We start from the raw sequence: 20,662 nt of genomic DNA, 5'->3' as shown, positions 1-20,662 counted from the left end.
GCCAATCTTAGCCCTACCAGAGGGCATGGAGGATTTCGTCGTATACTGCGATGCATCCATCTCAGGTTTGGGCGCGGTATTGATGCAGAGAGGGCATGTTATAGCTTACGCCTCGAGGCAGCTGAAGCCTCACGAGGCGAATTACCCGACACATGATTTGGAGCTGGGGGCTGTTGTTTTCTCCCTCAAGATTTTGCGTCATTACCTCTATGGGGTTCGTTGTACCATTTACATGGACCACAAGAGCCTGAGGTATCTCATGGATCAGCCGAATCTGAACATGAGACAGCATCGGTTGTTAGATGTGGTGAAGGATTATGATTATGAGATCCTTTATCATCCGAGGAAGGCCAATGTTGTGGCCGACGCGCTTAGCCGCAAGGCAGCGCGGATCAGGGATATCTGCATGAGGATGATCGTGGTGACTCCATTGTTGGAGCGGATTCGAGAGGCTCAGCAGGAGGCCATGAAGGAAGAACATCGGAAAAGTGAGCGGATTGTGGGCCAGGTTTACTCCTTCGACTATGATAGCCGAGGGTTGTTGACCCTCCACCGCAGGATGTGGGTTCCATACCACGGAGGTGTGTGCCAGGTTCTGATGGAGGAAGCGCACAAATCCCGATTCTCCATTCATCATGGGGCGACGAAGATGTATAGGGATCTTCGTCTCGACTATTGGTGGCCCTGCATGAAGCGGGATGTAGCATGGTATGTGGAGCGGTGCTTGACCTGTAGGAAGGTCAAGACCGAGCACCATAGGCCACACGATAAGATGTAGCCGTTGGATATTCCCCTGTGGAAGTGGGAAGATATTATCATGGAATTCATCACCAAACTTCCCAGGACTACGCGGGGAGTGGATTCGATTTGGGTCATCGTGGATCGGTTGAACGAGAGTGCCCACTTTATACCAATCCAGGAGAGTATATCAGCCGAGAAGTTGGCCGACATTTACATTCGAGAGGTGGTGGCTCAGCACAGAGTGCCAGTCTCCATAATTTCAGATAGGGATGTGTGGTTCACTTCCAGGTTTTGGAAGAAATTACATGACGAGTTAGGTACTCGTCTGCACTTCAGCACCGCCTTTCACCCGCAGACGGATGGGCAGAGCGAGCGGACCATCTAGAATCTGGAAGACATGCTGCGGGCGTGCGTGCTAGACTTTGGTGGTAGCTGGGATACTTACCTCCCATTGGCTGAGTTCTCATACTACAACAGCTACCACGCGAGTATCGACCGTCCTCCCTTCGAGATGTTATACGAGAGGAAGTGCAGGACCCCGATATGCTAGGGTGAGGTCGGCCAGAGGGTCATGGGGAGCACCGAAGTGGTGCTCAAGACGACAGTCAGGATTCAGCAGGTTCGGAGCAGGCTATGCCGACAGGTGCGGATTAGACCTGGAGTTCCAGGTTAGGGATATGGTTCTCTTAAAGGTGTCGCCATGGAAGGGCGTCATCCGATTCAGGAAACGAGGCAAGTTGGGCCCCTGGTATTTTGGGCCTTTCAGGGTTATAGCCTGGGTGGGCAAGGTGGCGTACATGTTGGACCTGCCAGCCGAACCCAGTCAGATCCACAGCACCTTCCACGTCTCTCAGCTGCGGAAGTGCCTGGTGGACGATTCAGCAGTGGTGCCTCTAGAGGATATTCGGGTTGATGACAGCCTGAACTACATCGAGCGGCCAGTGGCGATACTTGACAAGAAGTCAAGGGATCTGAGGAACAAGAGAGTGGAGCTGGTAAAGGTGTAGTGGCAGCACCGAAGGGGCTCGGAATGGACCTGGTAGCCGAAGGACGAGATGAGGGAGCATTACCTCGAGCTTTTTCAGGATCGAGCAGCAGACTTCGAGGACGAAGTCTAAGATAAGTGGGGGAGATTTGTAACACCTGATTCCTGGTATGCCTTTTATTCAAGTGTTTTGTGTTTTCTCTGGGACTCGACGAGTTGGAGGATCAACTCGTCGAGTAGGATCGTGACCCGCAGACATTCTAAGTGACCTACTCGACGAGTCGGTTGACTGACTCGACGAGTAAGTGCTGGAAGAGTGAAACCCTAAATCTGAGGGTTTTCACCCTATATAAACACCTTAACGCAGCCTCCCTTGTCCCTAACACTCCCCTAGAGCTGTATATCGAAACCCTAGCCGTTTGTTTGTGTGTTAAGGCCATTTTGGTGTTCTTAGTTGGTTTGTGAAGCTTGGAAGGAAAGTGGAAGCTTGGGATTTCGAGTTGGGACTTGTGGAGCCAGAGATCTTACCCCATTTTCAGCTTCATCAAGGTAAATGCCTCTGTCTTGACTTATCTATGTGCTTATTCATCTTTGGAATTGGGATTCTTAGGCCTTTCTAATCCATTTTCGGATTATGAAGGGTTGAGTGGGGATTGACCTCAGATCTGGGCCTTAAGAGGGGTCTCATGGCATATAGGTGCCAACTTTAGGGCCATGAGAGCCCTATGCACATTATAGAGCACTTTCTATGGAATTTTGAGCTAAAACCCCATGCATGTGCATCAAGCTTGGAACTTTACGTATAAAATGGACATTAGGAAGCCAGATCTATGGTTTTGGTGTGTTAAATCCCATTTAGATCGACTGTATAGAAATGGTCAAGGTTGGACTCGACGAGTCTTTCTTGGGAATCGGCGAGTCGGTGCGCTTTCAACCATCCTAAACCCTTCTGTGATGGTCAGTTGTTAGAAAAGGGGGTCCCATAGCTGTTTAGACGGGTTGGGAGACTTGGAGTTCATAGGACTCGACGAGTGCTAAAACAGACTCGGCGAGTCCAAGGCAATCTCCCAACTCTTGAAGATGAACTCGACGAGTTGTTCATACAACTCGGCGAGTCATAGACTGGACGTGTTCATATAAGGGAGATAAAATCGACGAGTTCAAGAAGGAACTCGACAAGTCGGATGATGGTGGTCCTGATGGTTTGAATGAAGGGGAAACCGTCGAGTTCTTGCTAGGCTCGATGAGTGGAGTCGAGGATTGGATCAGGTTAGTGGAGTATGGACTTGGCGAGTTGGTGTACTAACTCGGCGATTCAGGTCAACTGGGTGTTGACTTTGACTCGTTATGGTATTCGCTCTGGCTAGGGCCATATGTTCTGTTTGATGACTTAAGGATTGTCGTTTAGGGATTGAGGAGTCGAGGAGAGCCGACCTTCACGCAGAGGACAGTCCAGACGCTACAGGACATCAAGGTGAGTTACCTTCAGTAGCGGTGGGTCTACGGCCACAATGCCGACCCACCAATAGGAGTTGTATGTTAGATGATTGTCTTTGTGATATCATCTAGGTTTGCTACTACCTGATATGTTATATGCGAGCATGATATGTTATATGTGATAATAGTAGAGTTCGGTTGTTAGGACCGAAGGGTAGGTCAGACACCCCAGATATGTCTGACGATATGTGATGATATGTTCATATGTTGGCATGATATGTTATATGTGATAGTGGTAGTAGGAGGGGAATAGCCCCCATGTTCGGTTGTTAGGACCGAAGGGTAGTTCGGACACCCCAGATATGTCTGATAGCATGTTTATATTATGGTATATGCGATAGTAGCAGTAAGGGGTGGAATAGTCCCCGAGATTCAGTTGTTAGGACCGATGGGTAGTGCAGCACCCCAGAACGGCTTGACATGGGTAGGTCAGCACCCTAGAACGGCTTGACACGGGTAGGTCAGCACCCCAAAATGGCCGTACCGGGTAGGTCGGGCACCCCAGAAATGCCCGACAGTATGTATGCTATGTGATTATATGGTATGTGGTATGATGGGGGAACTCACTAAGCTTTGTGCTTACAGTTTCAATTTTGGTTTCAGGTAACTCTTCGTCCAAGGGGAAGGAGTCGGCGGTGTAGCAACGCATCACACACACGCATATATGATTTCTGCTTAGAGTTCTATGGGATTGTACTCTGATATTTTATTACATTCTGATGATATGGTTTTGAGACATGATACTACGGTTTTATGTATTGATATGATTTTAGCAATGTTTTGACAAGTTATTTTATAAACCACTAAATTTAAAAATGAAATTTTTGGCCTCGATTTTTGGGATGTCACAGCCGATCCCAAATTAGTGTGCTGGTTAACGACACACGCTCCACTAAAGTCTCGGAAAGGGTATAAAGTGGAATTCCATGGATTAGCATACAATTTCACATTTTGCCTAAAGTAACTAAGATTTGGGAATTTATAAAAGCATTTAGTTACTTCTAGTTCATTATACTTATAATGGAAGGGGTTTGTCCTATCCTACCCGTTCGGCTAATGACCCTCCACTGGTCAAGAGTGCGGTGGGTAAGAGTGGATACCCAATGACAGTCATTTTACAGGCCGCTTCCTTAAACACCCCTCATAGACCAGCTTCGTGAATGAGGCCTACTAACGGTAAGACTGACTGTTTACTCATAGATATACATAATATTAGACTTTTAATGTTAAATATAGTATAAGGGTGTATTTTATGCTTTTAAAATACTAGGTGGTCTAATTCGATAAATTATACTTGTAATTTAATTAAATTTAAACCACAACTTTATGGATTTATTAACTCTCTTTTAATTATACACTTAATTAACTTAATAAAACCGTTAGGGTGTAATTTGAACTTTTCAAAGTACTAGGGTTTTAGAATTTAATATTTCAAAATTAAACTTTTAATCAAATTTTAAATTCCAAAACTTGAGGGCAAGTTTTGAACTTTTCAAAACATTACGGTTTAAAATTTAAATATTTCAAAATTAAACTTTTAATAAAAAAATTTAAATTCCAAAACTTGAGGGCAAGTTTTGAAACTTTTCAAAACTTTATCAAGAACATTGTAGATCAAAATTCAAATAAGGCAATTAACAATTAATTGGTGGTTATCTAATTTTAACCTAATCCGATTTCATGCAATATAATTCATCAAATAATTCAAAAATCTAATTTTATCATATAAGAAAATAATTATTCAATTAATATGAAATTATCTTTTATTTTGGCAAGGATAATCAACCAATATCATAAAATTCCAAATTTTATCAATAAAGAACGTTGTGGTAATTATCCAACAGCAAAATAGGCATAAAATCTTGATTATTCCTTTGTCTGACCCTTGGACTCACCGAGTTAGCCTGACTCGCTGAGTTCATCCACTGACTCATTGAGTCAGTCCGGCAGAGGGCATAGAAATCGATTTTTAGGCAATAAACGATCAAATAAGCATCAAATACATCAACAAACAGCCCTAGGCTCTGATACCACTGATGGGTTTTAAGCACTACATAATTCCTATGGTGTACATGCAAACCCTAAAGCTTTGGATATAGTTTGTCTAATATACATGCAATGATCATCCAAAGCCATAAACCCTAGATCTAGCAAGCTATGAACGAAACTAGGGTTTAGATCTTACCTTTGATTGTTATTTAGCAATAACAATCTATTCCTTTTGATCTTTGACTTCTAAAAGCCTAGTGCCTCAAGTGTTGCACCTCTAATGGAGTCACAAACACCAAGAGCAATAAGGATGAAGAAGAAGGAGAAGGAGAGGCACCAAAAACGTTCAGAAACCCTTAGCAAGCACTTAGCCACGTTTTTGGGGCTTAGGGGGTCCTTATATATAGTTTGGCTATTAAGGTTTTCAACTAGCAAACCCTAATCTAACTGCTTAAGCCTTAAACAGCCTATGGACTCCTTTTGGAACATCCCTTGGACGAATTCCTTATGGGCTTCCCATAGAATTCGTACAACCTATATTCCAAGGTGATCCATAGCCCAATTGCAATTATCTTATAATTACAATATCAATCCCCTTTATTTAATTAATCTCTTTTAGCCACAAAATTAGTTCTTAATTAATTCTTGACTAATATTAATTAAACAATATGATTTCTCCTTTAATATATTATTCTCATAATATATTAATAAATCATAATTAATCATCTTTCTCATTAATTCATCCTACAAGTTGCTATGGTGAAGACAACCCAAAAGGACCATGCTCATAATCGGGTCAAGTACATACCAAAATAGTTTTGGACTTAGACACTAATCTAACATATATGACCCATATACACTAAATAATCATAGGGGGAAACAAGAATGGGTCACGTCGTTTTCATAACAAGTACAATATACTATTTTCAAGTACAAAACTTAATTTTCTGAAGGAATGATTAACTAAGTTCATACATACAAAAAGAGTTCCATACTTATACAATTCTATTACATTACTTATCTAAGGTACAATGTAGATTTCACTCAAAAGGACCAACACTGTTAGCACTGAAATCGCCTAGTTGAATACATCAGAGTTATATACAAAGTAGATCCGACAAACAGTGGAATGTGTGGTTTCCGCCTCATTTCATGTTCCTTGTTTGGTTGTGGGCTTAGGGCAGAACCACACAATCGATTGTCTGTTCGATCTGGATTGTATATAACCTGTATCCACTAAGTGATTGCAAAAAGAACTAGTATGGGTCCCATTTGTTACAATTATTACGACAGAAAACATTAGATTTTCTGGAGGAACAAACTGAGGTTTTCATGGAACAAAGAACATACTTGCTAAAACAAAATGCTTATGAACTCACCAACTTAAATGTTGATACACTTTCAAAATCACTTGTGTTCTCAAGAAACTAGTAGACAGGTACACATACAGGGATTAAGAAGATGGAGCATAGTAGCTTCATTTCTTGGTTTTCTATTTACTTTTGGAGTCAATCATATGTGATTTGAATACAATATAAACACTATAATATTACTGCAATGGATGTTGTTGCTTGTTTTACTATTCTACATTTGTTGAGATATTGTACATGATGTCCTCCGCCCCCGAATGTTTCCGCCATCTTGGTTTGGGGGTGTGACAAAATACAATAGCCAAATAATAAAAAATAAATATGTTATATGCAATAGGGGTGGAAAGGATAAACCAAAACCTTGTGATACGTTGGCTACAAGTTCTTTCAAGAGGAAACCAAATTCGAAAAAGATAATTACTGAGTGTACATCGAAGATTGTATTTGAAAATGTTTATGGAACAACAAATTGCAAAGCTAAGCAATTCTTTGAATTGCACAACCACCCAGCGGAAAGTATTGAGGATAAACCTTATATGAAAAAGGCAAGACAAATGACATATTCTGAAAAATAGTTTGTAGTACGTGCATCAAAAGCTAAAATTGGCCCAACGATGGCTCACAAAATAAGAGAAGTTTTGATAGGAGGATATGGATATGCAGGGGCAAAGGTAACAGACTACAAAAACTTGAGGAGAGGAGTAAATAGAATCTTATGTTACAAGGATTCTCAAATAATGATAAACAAAATGAATGATCCTTGAGATCATTACCGAAATTATTCATTTCAGTTCCTACATGATGGAGATCAGTTGGCTGCTATGTTTTGGTCAGATAAAAGAGAAAATGCTTTTTATGTAGAGTTTGGAGAAGTTATATCTTTTGATGCAACTTTTAGAACAAACAAGTAAGTTAATGTATATACTTTACATAATTTATACATTTATGATTAAAATAAAAAAATTATACAATTAAATTTAAACATACTATTAATCAAATATGATTGTACTAAAAACATTTTCTTTATATAGGTATAAAATGGTATTTGTTCCATTCACAGCAATTGACCACCACAAGAAATCAATTATTGTTGGCACTGGGTTGCTGAGTAGAGAGAGAAATGATTCCTATGAATGGCTACTTAAAGCTTTTCTTATAGCTCATGAAGGTAAAGCACCAAAAATTGTCCTAACTGATCAAGATCCAACAATAAAACAAGCTATGGAATCTGGTTACCAAATTCAAGACACAAATTATGCATGTGACACATAATGAAAAAAATTCAAGCAAATGTATAATAAAAATAAAAGTATAATATAACTCATATATGATAACTCATACATGATTTATAATAAAAAACTATGTAATCATATATGATACACCATATGTGCTTATAAGTTGTAAAATATAATTAATAGTATAATATAATATACATTCATATATGATAAATCATATATGATTAAGTATTCTAATAATATGAATTATCACATATCATACTGTATAATCATATATGATTGCTCATATATGTTTGTACATTATAATAAATGATTAATCATGCATTAGAGCACATAATCATATATGATTACTCATATATGTTATATCCAAATAAGTATATAATTTATAATATTCTAATGTTTATTCATATATTAATGTAGACAAAAACTAATATAAGTGAAATTGTTTATTCAAAGGTTATTGGGGATTTATTTAAAAACAAGGACTTTAAGAAGAGATTTAACAAGCTTGTTTGGAACATGCATATCAAACCTGATGAATTTGAGAAGAAGTAGGAGTTTATTATTAATGAATTCAATCTGGAAGATAAAAGATGATCCAATGGTATGTTCCAATTACGTGACAAATGAATACATGCATACTTCAGTGACACTAGAGTGTTTGGATTGATGAAAACCAATTCAAGTTCGGAAAGTATAAATCCCTTCTTCAATACTTACTCGCAGTTTGAAAATTTACCTTTACATTTCATGATGAGCTATGACAATGCTTTTCAAAAACAAAGAAATACCCAAAAGGAGCTTGATCATGAAACAAAGAACGCGCTATATAAATTTATTTCACCGCGACCGATAGCAAAACATGCTGCAAAAGTTTATACAAGTACATTGTTTTATGAAGTCCAAAAAGAAATCTACAAAGGTTCCTGGTACTGCCATTACAAACATGTTGGAACATAGAACGAATGAGAGTTATACAAAGTGGAACAAGTGGACAAAAATAGCGATTTAAAAAGAGAATTTGAGGTAATATAATATTATTTAAAATTTTGATGAATCACAGTTTAATATACTAATGGGTTTTGAGCACTACATCATTCCTATGGTGTATATGCAAACCCTAATGCTTTGGATCTAGTTTGTTTAATGAACATGCAATTGAATCATCCAAAGCCATAAACCCTAGATCTAGCATACTATGAACGAAATTAGGGTTAAGATATTACCTTTGATTGTTATGTAGCAATAACAATCTATTCCTTCTTGTAATTGGATTCAGAAAGCTTAGTGCCTCAAGTGTTGCACCTCTAATGGAGTCACAAACACCATAAGCAATAAGGATGAAGAATGATGAGAAGAGGAGGCACCAAAAACGTCTAGAAACCCTAAATTATTACTTAGCCACGTTTTTGGGGCTTAGGGGGTCCTTATATATAGTTAGACTATTAGGGTTTACAACTAGGAAACCCTAATTTGACTGCTTAAGCCCTAAGCAGCCCATAAACTCCCTTTAGAATGTACCTTGGATGAATTCGTTATGGGCTTCCCATAGAATTCGTCCAACCTATATTCCAAGGTAATCCATAGCCCAATTGCAATTATCTTATAATTACAATTCCAGTCCCCTAAGTTTAATTAATCTCTTTTAGCCACAAAATTAATACTTAATTAATTCTTGACTAATATTAATTAAACAATATGATTTCTCCTTTAATATATTATTCTCATAATATATTAATAAATCATTATTAATCCTCTCTCTCTCTCTCTCTCTCCATAATTTATCCTACAAGTTGCTATGGTGAAGACAAACCCAAAAGGACCATGCTCATAATCAAGTAAAGTACATACCAAAATAGTTATGGACTTAGACACTAATCCAACATATACAACTATATTCAGTTATGATTACAAAACAATATATACAACTATATTTAATTCATTAGAAAAATAGTTAATTCTTTAATTTTATTTTGAACAGGTAGAAATAAAACTTCCAGAAAGTGATGTAAAATGTACTTGTGAACACTTCAACCGCTTTGGAACTTTGTGCAGACACACATTCAACATACTCATGAAACATGGAATTAAGGAGATTCAAGAACTGTACATTAAGAGTCGTTGGGGAAAGGATGTGATATCAAGGTATTTTCACTTTGGTAGGCATGTATATAATACAGGAGACAATGAAATTAACAGATCTGTCAATCAAGCATACTACAACTTTGAAGCATGTAGGGAATATGTAAGAAAAAATAAAGAGAAAATGGATTTTTTTTGTTAAGAAAATAGAAAGCATTCTGAAGGAATACGAGAACGATCCTGCCAATGAATTGCAGAAAAATAGGACAAATGTTGAAGAGGTAGGAAAGCATATGGACGTTTCTATTCCAAAAAACATTGACATCAATGTTTCAAATGTTCAAAGGAATAAAGGAAGTGGACAGAATAATAAAATCAAAGTGCAACAGAAATAGCATATAAAAATTCACACAAGCAAACAAGAAGATGCTCAGGATGTGGAGAAAGGACTCCTCATAACTTGCGTACATGCCCTATCAAACTTACAGCAAAACAATCATCAAAATTACATAGATAATAACTAGTTTAATCAGTAATAAATAAGTCAGGATTTTTTTTCTAAATAATATACTTTTTTTTGATGCATTTTACCCTTTTTACAAGACATAATGTACTATGATTTTGTTTACTAAATTCTATCTACTTTGATAATTCTTTCTTTGATTTTGTTAGTAGTACAACAAATCAGTTTTCTTGAAATTTCTTTTATCTTGAGCCTTCTTCTATCTAACTTTATGTCTTTTATGGTTACAAAACTATATAATCACTTATGATTAAACAAAACATATGAAGTGGTATTACATAATCATTTATGATTATAGAAATAGAAATAATTATATAATATGTTAACTGTTATTCAGTGTATGTAATCATTTAGATTACATATAAATTGTTATTCAATACATGTAATCATTTATGATTACATATAAATAACATGTAAGCTTTACTACAAATCTCATTACATATAAAAATATAATATATTCATTTATGATTGAATTTCCATAAAATGTTAATGCAAACAAAATTAAATAATAAAATCTATCACCATACATATAAAACTTGTTCAGAATAACCATCACCATATAGAACAACATTGTTCATAAAAAAAATATAAACATAACCATATTCATCTAGAAAAGCAACTTGTAATCACCAATCATCGAATAACATCAAACATGAGCAAATCTTCAATAACAAATAATCTCACAAGCCTCAAATATCACGTTCCCCATTTTCCAAGATTCTTGTTCTTGGTGTTTGTAGCTAGATTTTCATACAAATTGTAGCTGACTCCAAGAACACTTCCACCATTACTTAAAGATTATCTTCATAGAACATACCAAATCTTTACTACATATCTGATGTAGAGAAATGTTGTTCATTAAAAAGAAATCTTCTTTAAATGAACAACATTCCTCTACTTCAAAGACATCTAGTAAAGATCTAATATATATATATATATATATATATATATATATATATATATATATATATATATATATATATATTCAATGAAGATAATCTTTTTAAGTAACGGTGGAAGTTGGCATTCTTGGAGTCAGATACAATCAATATGAAAATCTAGCTACGAATAAAAGAACAAAAATCTTGAAAAAAATGGTGAACATGTTATTAGAGACAGCAAGATTAGTTCTTTCTAACTTATAGAGTACATATTTGTAACATACACGTTTTGAAATCGTGTTTTGTAATGAATGATATTACGAAATATTATGTAAATTTGAATGTTGAGTTCTAACAGATGGTTTTTACTAGAAATAAAGTAAAATTATGCTTAGAATCATTCAGAAAGTATTGGAAGTCTTATGAGATGCCAATCAAATGTCATATAGTGAAATTTAGCGAAAATATAAAATTTGAAATAAGTAAAATTTTATTATTTAAAATTTTAGATAATCTCGTTAGAAATATGTAAGCGAAAACCTCGTCGAAATCCGAGTTATAACGAAGAAGTTATGACCAATCAAAGATCCGCGACAAAACCGGCATGACGCCGAATGACGTAAAAAGTGAGTTTTTGATAAACTACTTTTTAGCCTTAGTGATCTAAATGAAAGTCGTAGTATTTGTTAAACCGAGAAGTTCGGTAAAAATAACGCCAAAATCTGACTTCGTATGAGAAAGTTATGTTTTTTCTATGTTTCGGATTAGCAGTAGACAGCTAAAAACTCGAATTTTAGATCGAGTGATTTTTAGCCAACACAACCTAAACAAGAATCAAAGGTTTCGTCAATAGTAGTATAACGGTAAAAAGTCTGACGAAAACAGATGTCGGATGAAGAAGTTATGAATTTTTAACGGATTTTCCTGTCCCGGTCTGTTAAAAATAATAATATTAAAAATAAAGTCAAAATTAGCCGACGAAGTCTAAACGAAAGTTGTAGAATATATTCCCGCCTACACGTGCATATAAAGAACATCAAAAACGGAGCCTGTATGCGAAGGTTATGGATTTTAGAAGTTTGGGGCACATTTTCCGAGAAATTTCGCATGAATAGTACCGGCCACGTCACCTCGCACGAAGCAGCCACGTCACCTCGCACGAAGCAGCTACGTCACCGAGACGTTCCGCGTCCAAGGTGTGACATGTGTCACGTCCAAGCTTCGCTGCTGCGCCACCTGCCCTTCGCATGTTCCCCTCGCATGCGAGCCATGTCACCCCTTTGATCCGAGCCTCGCAGCTGCTACGTGGAGTCTTCTCGGCCCTCGAATCCGAACCCTCTCACCCTATAAATAGGGAGGCTGCGAACCAGCCCGTGTATTTTTAAGAAATTGCCATTTTTGGTCCCTTTTTCCATATTTTTGGTATCTCCACTTTCCCCGAAGCCCCGATAACATTCTTAACACCCGAAACACGCCCCGAAGTGCCCGTGAAGCCTGGAAAATTTATCTTTTCGGTTTTGAAGCTCTACCTTCGTAGAGCCCGATTTTCAATAAAGCTCCTGGTTTTCAACATAGAAAGTCATATTTAAAGTCGAAGTGCTGCCCAAATTACTATTTTGACCCCCAGTTAATTCAAGGTGAGTTCAATATATAGGAACAATTGTATGTTATGTGTTATATGTGCTATGTGCTTTTCAGTGTTATTATTCCGGGTTATTTTCTCGTGTTATTTTATTTGCTATTTTAATAGCAAAAGTAATACCTTTGACCATGTGATCAGTGAAAAGACTTAGATTCGCATTGGTACTGGTAGGTAGCCTCTGGCCATGTAGAGCATGTCTTTGTAAGAGAATGACTTCTATTCTATGGCATTGGTAAATGGTTAGACAGGGCTATAAGCCTGAAATCTACCAAGATGTTAATCAGAAATCTTATGTCTTCTGTGCCATTTGGGCCGAAGCTTGATTGATGTATATCAAGTATGGAAATTATTATGTCTCATTGATTGTATATCTTTGAATCAAGTCATTGATTGATATGGAAAGTTTAACACATGATTCACATATGCCTTTTGTTGTTCCTTGTTTCTCTTTGCTTCTGCCATATTGAAGTATATATATGGCATAACGTTATATTGTATCTATTATTGAGCTCACTAAGCGTCACCGTTTACCCTATAAATGTTTAACAATTGCAGGAGATAAGTAATCAGTATGATCGTATACTGTTGGAAGATTTAGAATAGTTTGTAATAGTACTTTTGTACTTCAGTTTATGTTTATATAAATTACAATATCTTGGGTAGTTATGTAATATATAACACTTTGTAATAGTCGGTTTGTATCCAGTAGTTTGTAATATCTTTATCAATGTAAAATATTGTTTTTATGAATATGCAAGTAGCATGTTTTGGAGTAACTATATTGTGAAGTATGAAAGTTTGGATCTTTCAGAAATACGAAAGTTAGGGTCTTTCAATCATGGTATCAGAGCAGTAGTTTAAGCGATAAATGTCACGGATTGGTATTTAGACTTAAACTATTGGAAGTTCAATATATGAACTGAATCATTATAAGTATATGGATACAAACCATAGGAAAGACTTAAGTGAAGTATTAGGTTATCATAAATCCTAATATTCTAAAATACAATGTTACTCCATATTACAAAGCGACGGCTAAACAAGTAAGTAGCCATACCCTTGAGGTTGGTGGAGGTCCTCAACCTGAGGAAGTAAATACTACAGTATCTCCTCGTGAGGAGCAACTCTTGGGTAAACTTACTGGTGTTATTCGACAGACTCTCGAAGAACACGAAAAGAATGGTGATAAAGGAAAATAGAAAGTCACTGGAGAATCTTCGGGAGAGAAGGCAAGACATCCCTCATTCAAGACTTTCAAGAGTAGTGGTGCTACGGAGTTTTATGGTGTCCTTAATCCCATAGTTCTTCTAACTTGGATTTAGAACACCGAGAAAGTATTTCGTGTCTCTCAAGTGGATAATGAAGGATTATGAAGACAAGGCCATCTATGCTTCTGCAATGCTCATCGGAGAAGCCTTGGTCTGCTGGGAATCAACATATGAAGCTCTCAACGGGTATGACCAGGAGAATTTATCCTGGGAGTTGTTCAAAACCCGTGTGCTAGAGAACTAATGTCCTCTAGATATGAGGAGAAGATTGGAGAAGGAATTCATGGAGCTTAAACAGGGAGGAATAACTGTGAATGAGTATGAAACTCAGTTCAATCAAAAAGCACGATTTGCTGCAAAGTATATGATGGGTTATGAGCAAAACATCATTCCTATGGTGTGCATGCAAACCCTAATAGCTTTTGGATCTAGTTTGTCTAATGAACATGCAATTGATTATCCAAAGCTATAAACCCTAGATCTAGCATACAATTAATCATATTAATATAAAATAGGGTTTAGATCTTACCTTTGATTGTTATATAGCAATAACAATCAATCCTTGGCTTCAGAAAGCTTAGTGCCTCAAATGTTGCACCTCTAATGGAGTCACAAACACCAAGAGCAACTTGGATGAAGAGGAGAAGAAAGGAGGCAGCCAAAAATGTCTACAAACCCTAAAGGGAGTCTTAGCCATGTTTTTGGTGCCCTAGGGATCCTTAAATAGTGAGGCTATTAGGGTTATCTAACAAGGAAACCCTAATTTGAATGCTTAGGCCCTAAGCAACCCGTGGACTCCCTCCTTAGAGGCCTTGGATGATTTCTAACGGGTTTCCCCATAGAATTCGTCCACTCCATCCTCTATGGAGTCCATTAGCCCAATATTCAACTATCACACAATTGACAGTTCTAGTCCCCTTTATTTAATTAATGTCTTTTAGCTACAAAATTAATTCTTAATTAATTATTGACTAATATTAATTAAACAATATGATTTCTCCTTTAATATATTATTCTCATAATATATTAATAAATCATAATTAATTCTCTTTCTCTCTCTCTCTCTCCATAATTCATCCTATCAAGTTGCTTTGGTGAAGGCAACCCAAAAGGACCATGCACCATCGGGTCAAGTACATACCAAAATAGTTATGGACTTAGACACTAATCCAACAGTTTCCCACTTAGATAAGTCTAATAACTATTCTACGTATGACTTCAGATCCTGATCCGCAATCGTAGCTTTCAAAAACCGATGTCAACTCTGATCCTATCAAAAGCGTGTCCTTTAGATAAGGGATCATGTATTCCTCCATTCTAGATATCGTATAGACTGAGACATAGATTTAAATCATTTTCTCATCTATGTGTTGTTTCCCGATTTCCGATTTATGACGACTGACAACAGACTATAATTGAACACATCAAATTAGTCCCGGTTTGGCCAAGTGCTTAGGTACCATCACTAAATCATCGAGGGGCCCACAAATATCGCTTTCATTCCACTTTGGATAAAAGGAACGGATAAACTTTGATTCAATGCTTGCTTGCACTGATTCACCGAATCACACACAACAATATGTTTTATGACACCAAGTTACTGGTGCGTTTACATATTATCAATGTGTAACCGACTCGCAAGACACAACTCACACATCTCGGTTTAAAGAATATAAGATATTATCGTCTCACCAATCACTCGTGATAAAATCCATGAAGTGATCCAAGTGAGCGTGGGTTTAATCCAATGCTCAAATCATATTCATAAGCACTCATGAACGTTGCAGCAATCATTTGCTTATGTCTAATACACTTTAGACAATCCACACACCAATTCACGACAGTCTTCATTCATACCTACTTCCAACATATGAACGGCTGTGGTCCATTCGAATAATTTGATTGTTCTGAACCAATTTAATTATTCAGGAAGTCAAAACATGCAAAGTAAAACACAAGAATAATACTAATCCCATATGGCCCCAAACTCTTGGTATAAATAAAACATTTTATTTAATCACCATATTGATTACTCATTATTTGTTGTTTCCGATAATCAACTTCTTACTTGAATTATTACTACACTTGTCCCATGCTCTCAGCATGCACACAATGTTTACCTACGGTCCTTACTTTGTGAAATAGATCAAATGAACACATTTCCAATCATACTCATTTCACAACTCCCAATCCTTATCATAAGTATAAGAATATCAAATTCTTGTTACTTATGCTAGATTCTAACATTTTATGCAATGATTCTTTCATAAAGTCATAGCTCAAAATCATCAAGACTCGGCCAATCTCTATCAGAAACAATTCTATAAATATGATGTCTCTCACTCAAAGTACATTCCTTTGAACATCCTTCTTGCATAAAAGTTTATAATCTAGTCATAGATTCTCAATATCCAACTCCCAATATGGAAACATTTCCATATTTGCCATATGACAATTCATTCTTAATAGAATCTTATCTATTCATAATAATGTCATCCAATACCATACTTCCAACTACTCACAAGCGACCAATCCTCAGCGAGCTTTGGATCGTCCTTTGATAGTTGTTTAATTATTTTAGTCAAAATCGATTCTAGTATTTTTTTTTCCTCTAAATGCGCTATACATTTGGAAAATTTAGAATGGTCAAATATAATAGCACTAGCAATCAATCCTATACCCGAAGCATATGGGACATGATGCATAATGTCTTACATAAAGATATGCTACTTTATCAATCTTCTGCCATAATATTTTATGCGTCTCGTTCTTACAATTCGAACTATGAAGAGGGATACCGTAATCATAATCGAAATTTAAGAACACACTATGTATCCTTTGAATAAATTTATTAAAATTTCTCAATCTAAGCTTTAGATTTTGAAACGAAGTACAATATTCTCTCCTTTAATTATAGCAAAACAACTTTTCTACCCTTACGACTTTGCAAAGTATAACTCTTGTTTTCTATAATTAATATTGCTAACTTGCAATACTTGCCTTCATAATCATACACGCACAACATTTATGCTCCCACTATCATGATTATTATCATATAAGCATAACACTTATGCTCCCACTAGCTTTGACATGTTTTAGAAAACAATACTTATTGAATTTCTGAAGTTTATATTTCTAATACCTAATGTTTTGATAATCCTTTATCTAAGCTTCTTAAACTTATACACCTTTGCCTTAGATAGCTCATATGTATGTCTAAACAATTCAGACTAATTTCCAAATCTCGCAATTCGAATTACGGAAAGGGATACCGTTACCATAATCGAATTCGAGAATACAATTTTCACAATCACTATCTTCTTAAATCTCTCTTAGTGAAAGCATTTCCTCACAGTCATTTTCATGAAGGATGGAATCTTATGAAACTTAGATTTTATGGTGTATGTGTTCCTATCTATGTGAATTTGTCAAAACCAAGGTTTGTGACAAATCCAAACTCATATGGACTGAACTTTCTCAATCTTGATTTTTTTTTGCCTTATGGTAACACGAGTGCCTACCATGTCTTCCAAGTAGTTAAGCAGCTCACCCTTTCCTATCAATGTACTTTTCATTGATCAAGGTGCTTGCCTTTTATGCGTTCAAATGAGAACTCATAGAACTCACATGCATAATTAACTCAATTGGAATGGCACAGAAACAAAATAATGTCAACACGATAGGTTGTAAACCTCAAGTAATCTGCTAGTGATGATCGATAAGGTTTATTCTTGATTAGTTCTTGAAACTTTTCAAGACCATTAAGACTCCTACTGACTCCTTGACATATAAGATTCTTTTGTCAATAAACATTTCTCGACAAACAAATATTCAAGAGTTAGTGTAGCTTTTATCAAAACACTTCACAAAATTGGTCCTAGTTGGTCTTTGTCTTATTTAAGACATCACAACTTTCCAATTTCAAATGTGCAAGAATAAGAAAACCTTTTCCAAATTCCACATTTGATGAATGTTATAAACCTTCTTGAGACTTGTCACTCAATTCACAATCTTAACTCTAAGACTTGTTTTTGGAACGAAGTATGATTGACTTCTTGATTTTAACCATTTCTTCAATTCTTGATTCCTCTTCTCAGACATACAATTGCACTAAGACTCACTTAGAGGATCAATTGAGATATGGTTCTTAATCATCAAGACCTATCATAAAACATAATAAAAGGTACTCTCCCTTCTTCTTAGAATAGAGAAATTTTTATCTTTCTGCCCACTTGATTCTTCTTTATTCGTTCTGCTATTTATTGAAACTCTTTCAATCAACTGAGAATTACACTTAATCTCGTAAGTATAATCATATTTACTTAACCTTAGTAAATCATGACGAATATCTTTGTTGCTGTTGTGGTGGACTTGATAAACACACAACTTTGTGTACTCGATCTCCTAGTCCTTCACTTGACACTTTGTCAACGAATTAGTCTAATTTCCAAATATGAAATTTCTCATTCATCATGCAACCAAGTTGTATGATTCCAAGTTTCTGTCCAATTGAAACTTGGGCGATGAGAAACTCTCCCTATTTGGTAAATTCTTGACATTTCCACAAATAACATAATCCATTATTTCTAATAACAGAAACATTCAAACATCAATTTTTCATACACGCCATTGCAAGGATAAATAAATAATATAAAATCAAAATTTATATTATTGCGGAAAAATTTGTCCTTACAATGCAATTCAATTGAAAAAACTATGTTAATACATATTTCTTAGCAATCTTATTCTAACTCCAAGTAGTAGCTCAAGATTCTAATCTTCAAGTAATGCGATCAAAATCCATTTCTTCACGATTAGATTTCGCTCACTTCTTCCCTTAAGCTTCCTCTCTTTTCTTTGATCCTACAAAACATCGAAATGTAATCTTATCACATCATGTATTAAGAATCTAGAATAGGAACTTAAAAGAGTTAGTTAATGGATTTTACCTAAAGTAGATCCATACGTTTTGACTCACTCATCTCTTAGATCTCTAAGGTAAATAGGGCAGCTTCGTCTCCAATGCCCCTTCTCTTGGCAATAAAAGCAAATTGACTCTTTTGGAATAGCACACGGAACTACTTCTGACTTTGCCTTTCTCTTATGATCAAACTTTTCGATCATGGCATGCCTTTCGTTTCCATTGCCTATATCCATAGAGGTCTGGAAGGCAGATCCACCAATCAACTCTACTTTTCCAGTGCGCCAAATCATTGTTGATTCAGCAGCAATAAGCATATAGGTGATATCGATGAGGGTTACGTCGTGGTTCATCGTATAGTACTCTCTTACGAACTCACTATATGAGTTAGGAAGTGACTGAAGAACCCAGTCAACAGCCAGCTCCTCACAGACAACAAATCCCAACATTCTTAACCTATCAATGTGTGACTTCATCTCTAGGACGTGTGCACACACTGACTTTCCTTCTTCATGTTTACTTGCCAAAAGGGATTGAGTGAGTTTGAAATTTTCAATTTTTTGAACTTGTGGGTTAGGGAGAACAATAGGAGGAGGTGGAGGAAGTGAAGCATGATCTCATGTTCCTCGATCAAATCGTGGAATATCATCTTCATGTGAAAAGCTTGTTCCACAGGATTTGGGAAGACCATAGTTGTCATACTTTGACATCTACAAAGCGGGAGAAAAATTCAAGTTAGTTGATTGATTGAGTCCTTAATAAATCACCCAAATGAGATATTAAGGCTAGGACCCAACACAATACTCTACAACTTGGGAGAGGGATGCCGTAACCCAAATTGCAGAACATTTGAAGTTAAGTGAATGACAATTCACTAATTTCCACCATGAAAAACGAAAAAGAAATTTAAGTTTTAAATCTATTGAAAATTCCTAGATCTTTTGAGATTCATTGAACTTTTCAATGGCATGTTTAAATCTCGATATGCCCCTCGATTTGTAAATGGGAAGCCGAGGATCACAAAACAGGGTGTGAATAACCATGCAAACTTACATGGTGCCCTCAATGTTACAATAACCTATTCGATGTGCCGGTTAACCACACACGCTCCACCGAACTATGACAAACAATGAGTCACCCTTTACTACCTTTGCTTAGAACCATTTAGTGTGCAGGTTAACCACACACGCTCCACTAACGTCTTCGCAAGGGCACAAAGTGTAATTTCATGGAATTGCATCAATTCACTTTTGCCTAAAGTAACTAAGATTGTGAATTTTTTTAAAGCATTTAGTTACTTTTGTACTTCATTATACTTATAATGGAAGGTTTCTGTCCTATCCTACCCATTCGGCTAACGACCCTCCACTAGTCAAGAGTGCGGTGGGTAAGATTGGATACCCATTCAATCGCCATTTTATAGGCAATTTCCTTAAACACCCCTTATAGACCAGCTTCGTGAATGAGGCCTACTAACGGTAAGACTAACTATTTACTCATACATATATAATACTAGACTTTTAATGTT

Source organism: Lactuca saligna, chromosome 8 (assembly GCF_052625555.1).
Source record: "Lactuca saligna cultivar CGN05327 chromosome 8, ASM5262555v1, whole genome shotgun sequence".
In the NCBI taxonomy this organism is placed as follows: Eukaryota; Viridiplantae; Streptophyta; class Magnoliopsida; order Asterales; family Asteraceae; genus Lactuca; species Lactuca saligna.
The sequence above is the reverse complement of the archived record's forward strand: the minus strand, read 5'-3'. Positions refer to the sequence as shown.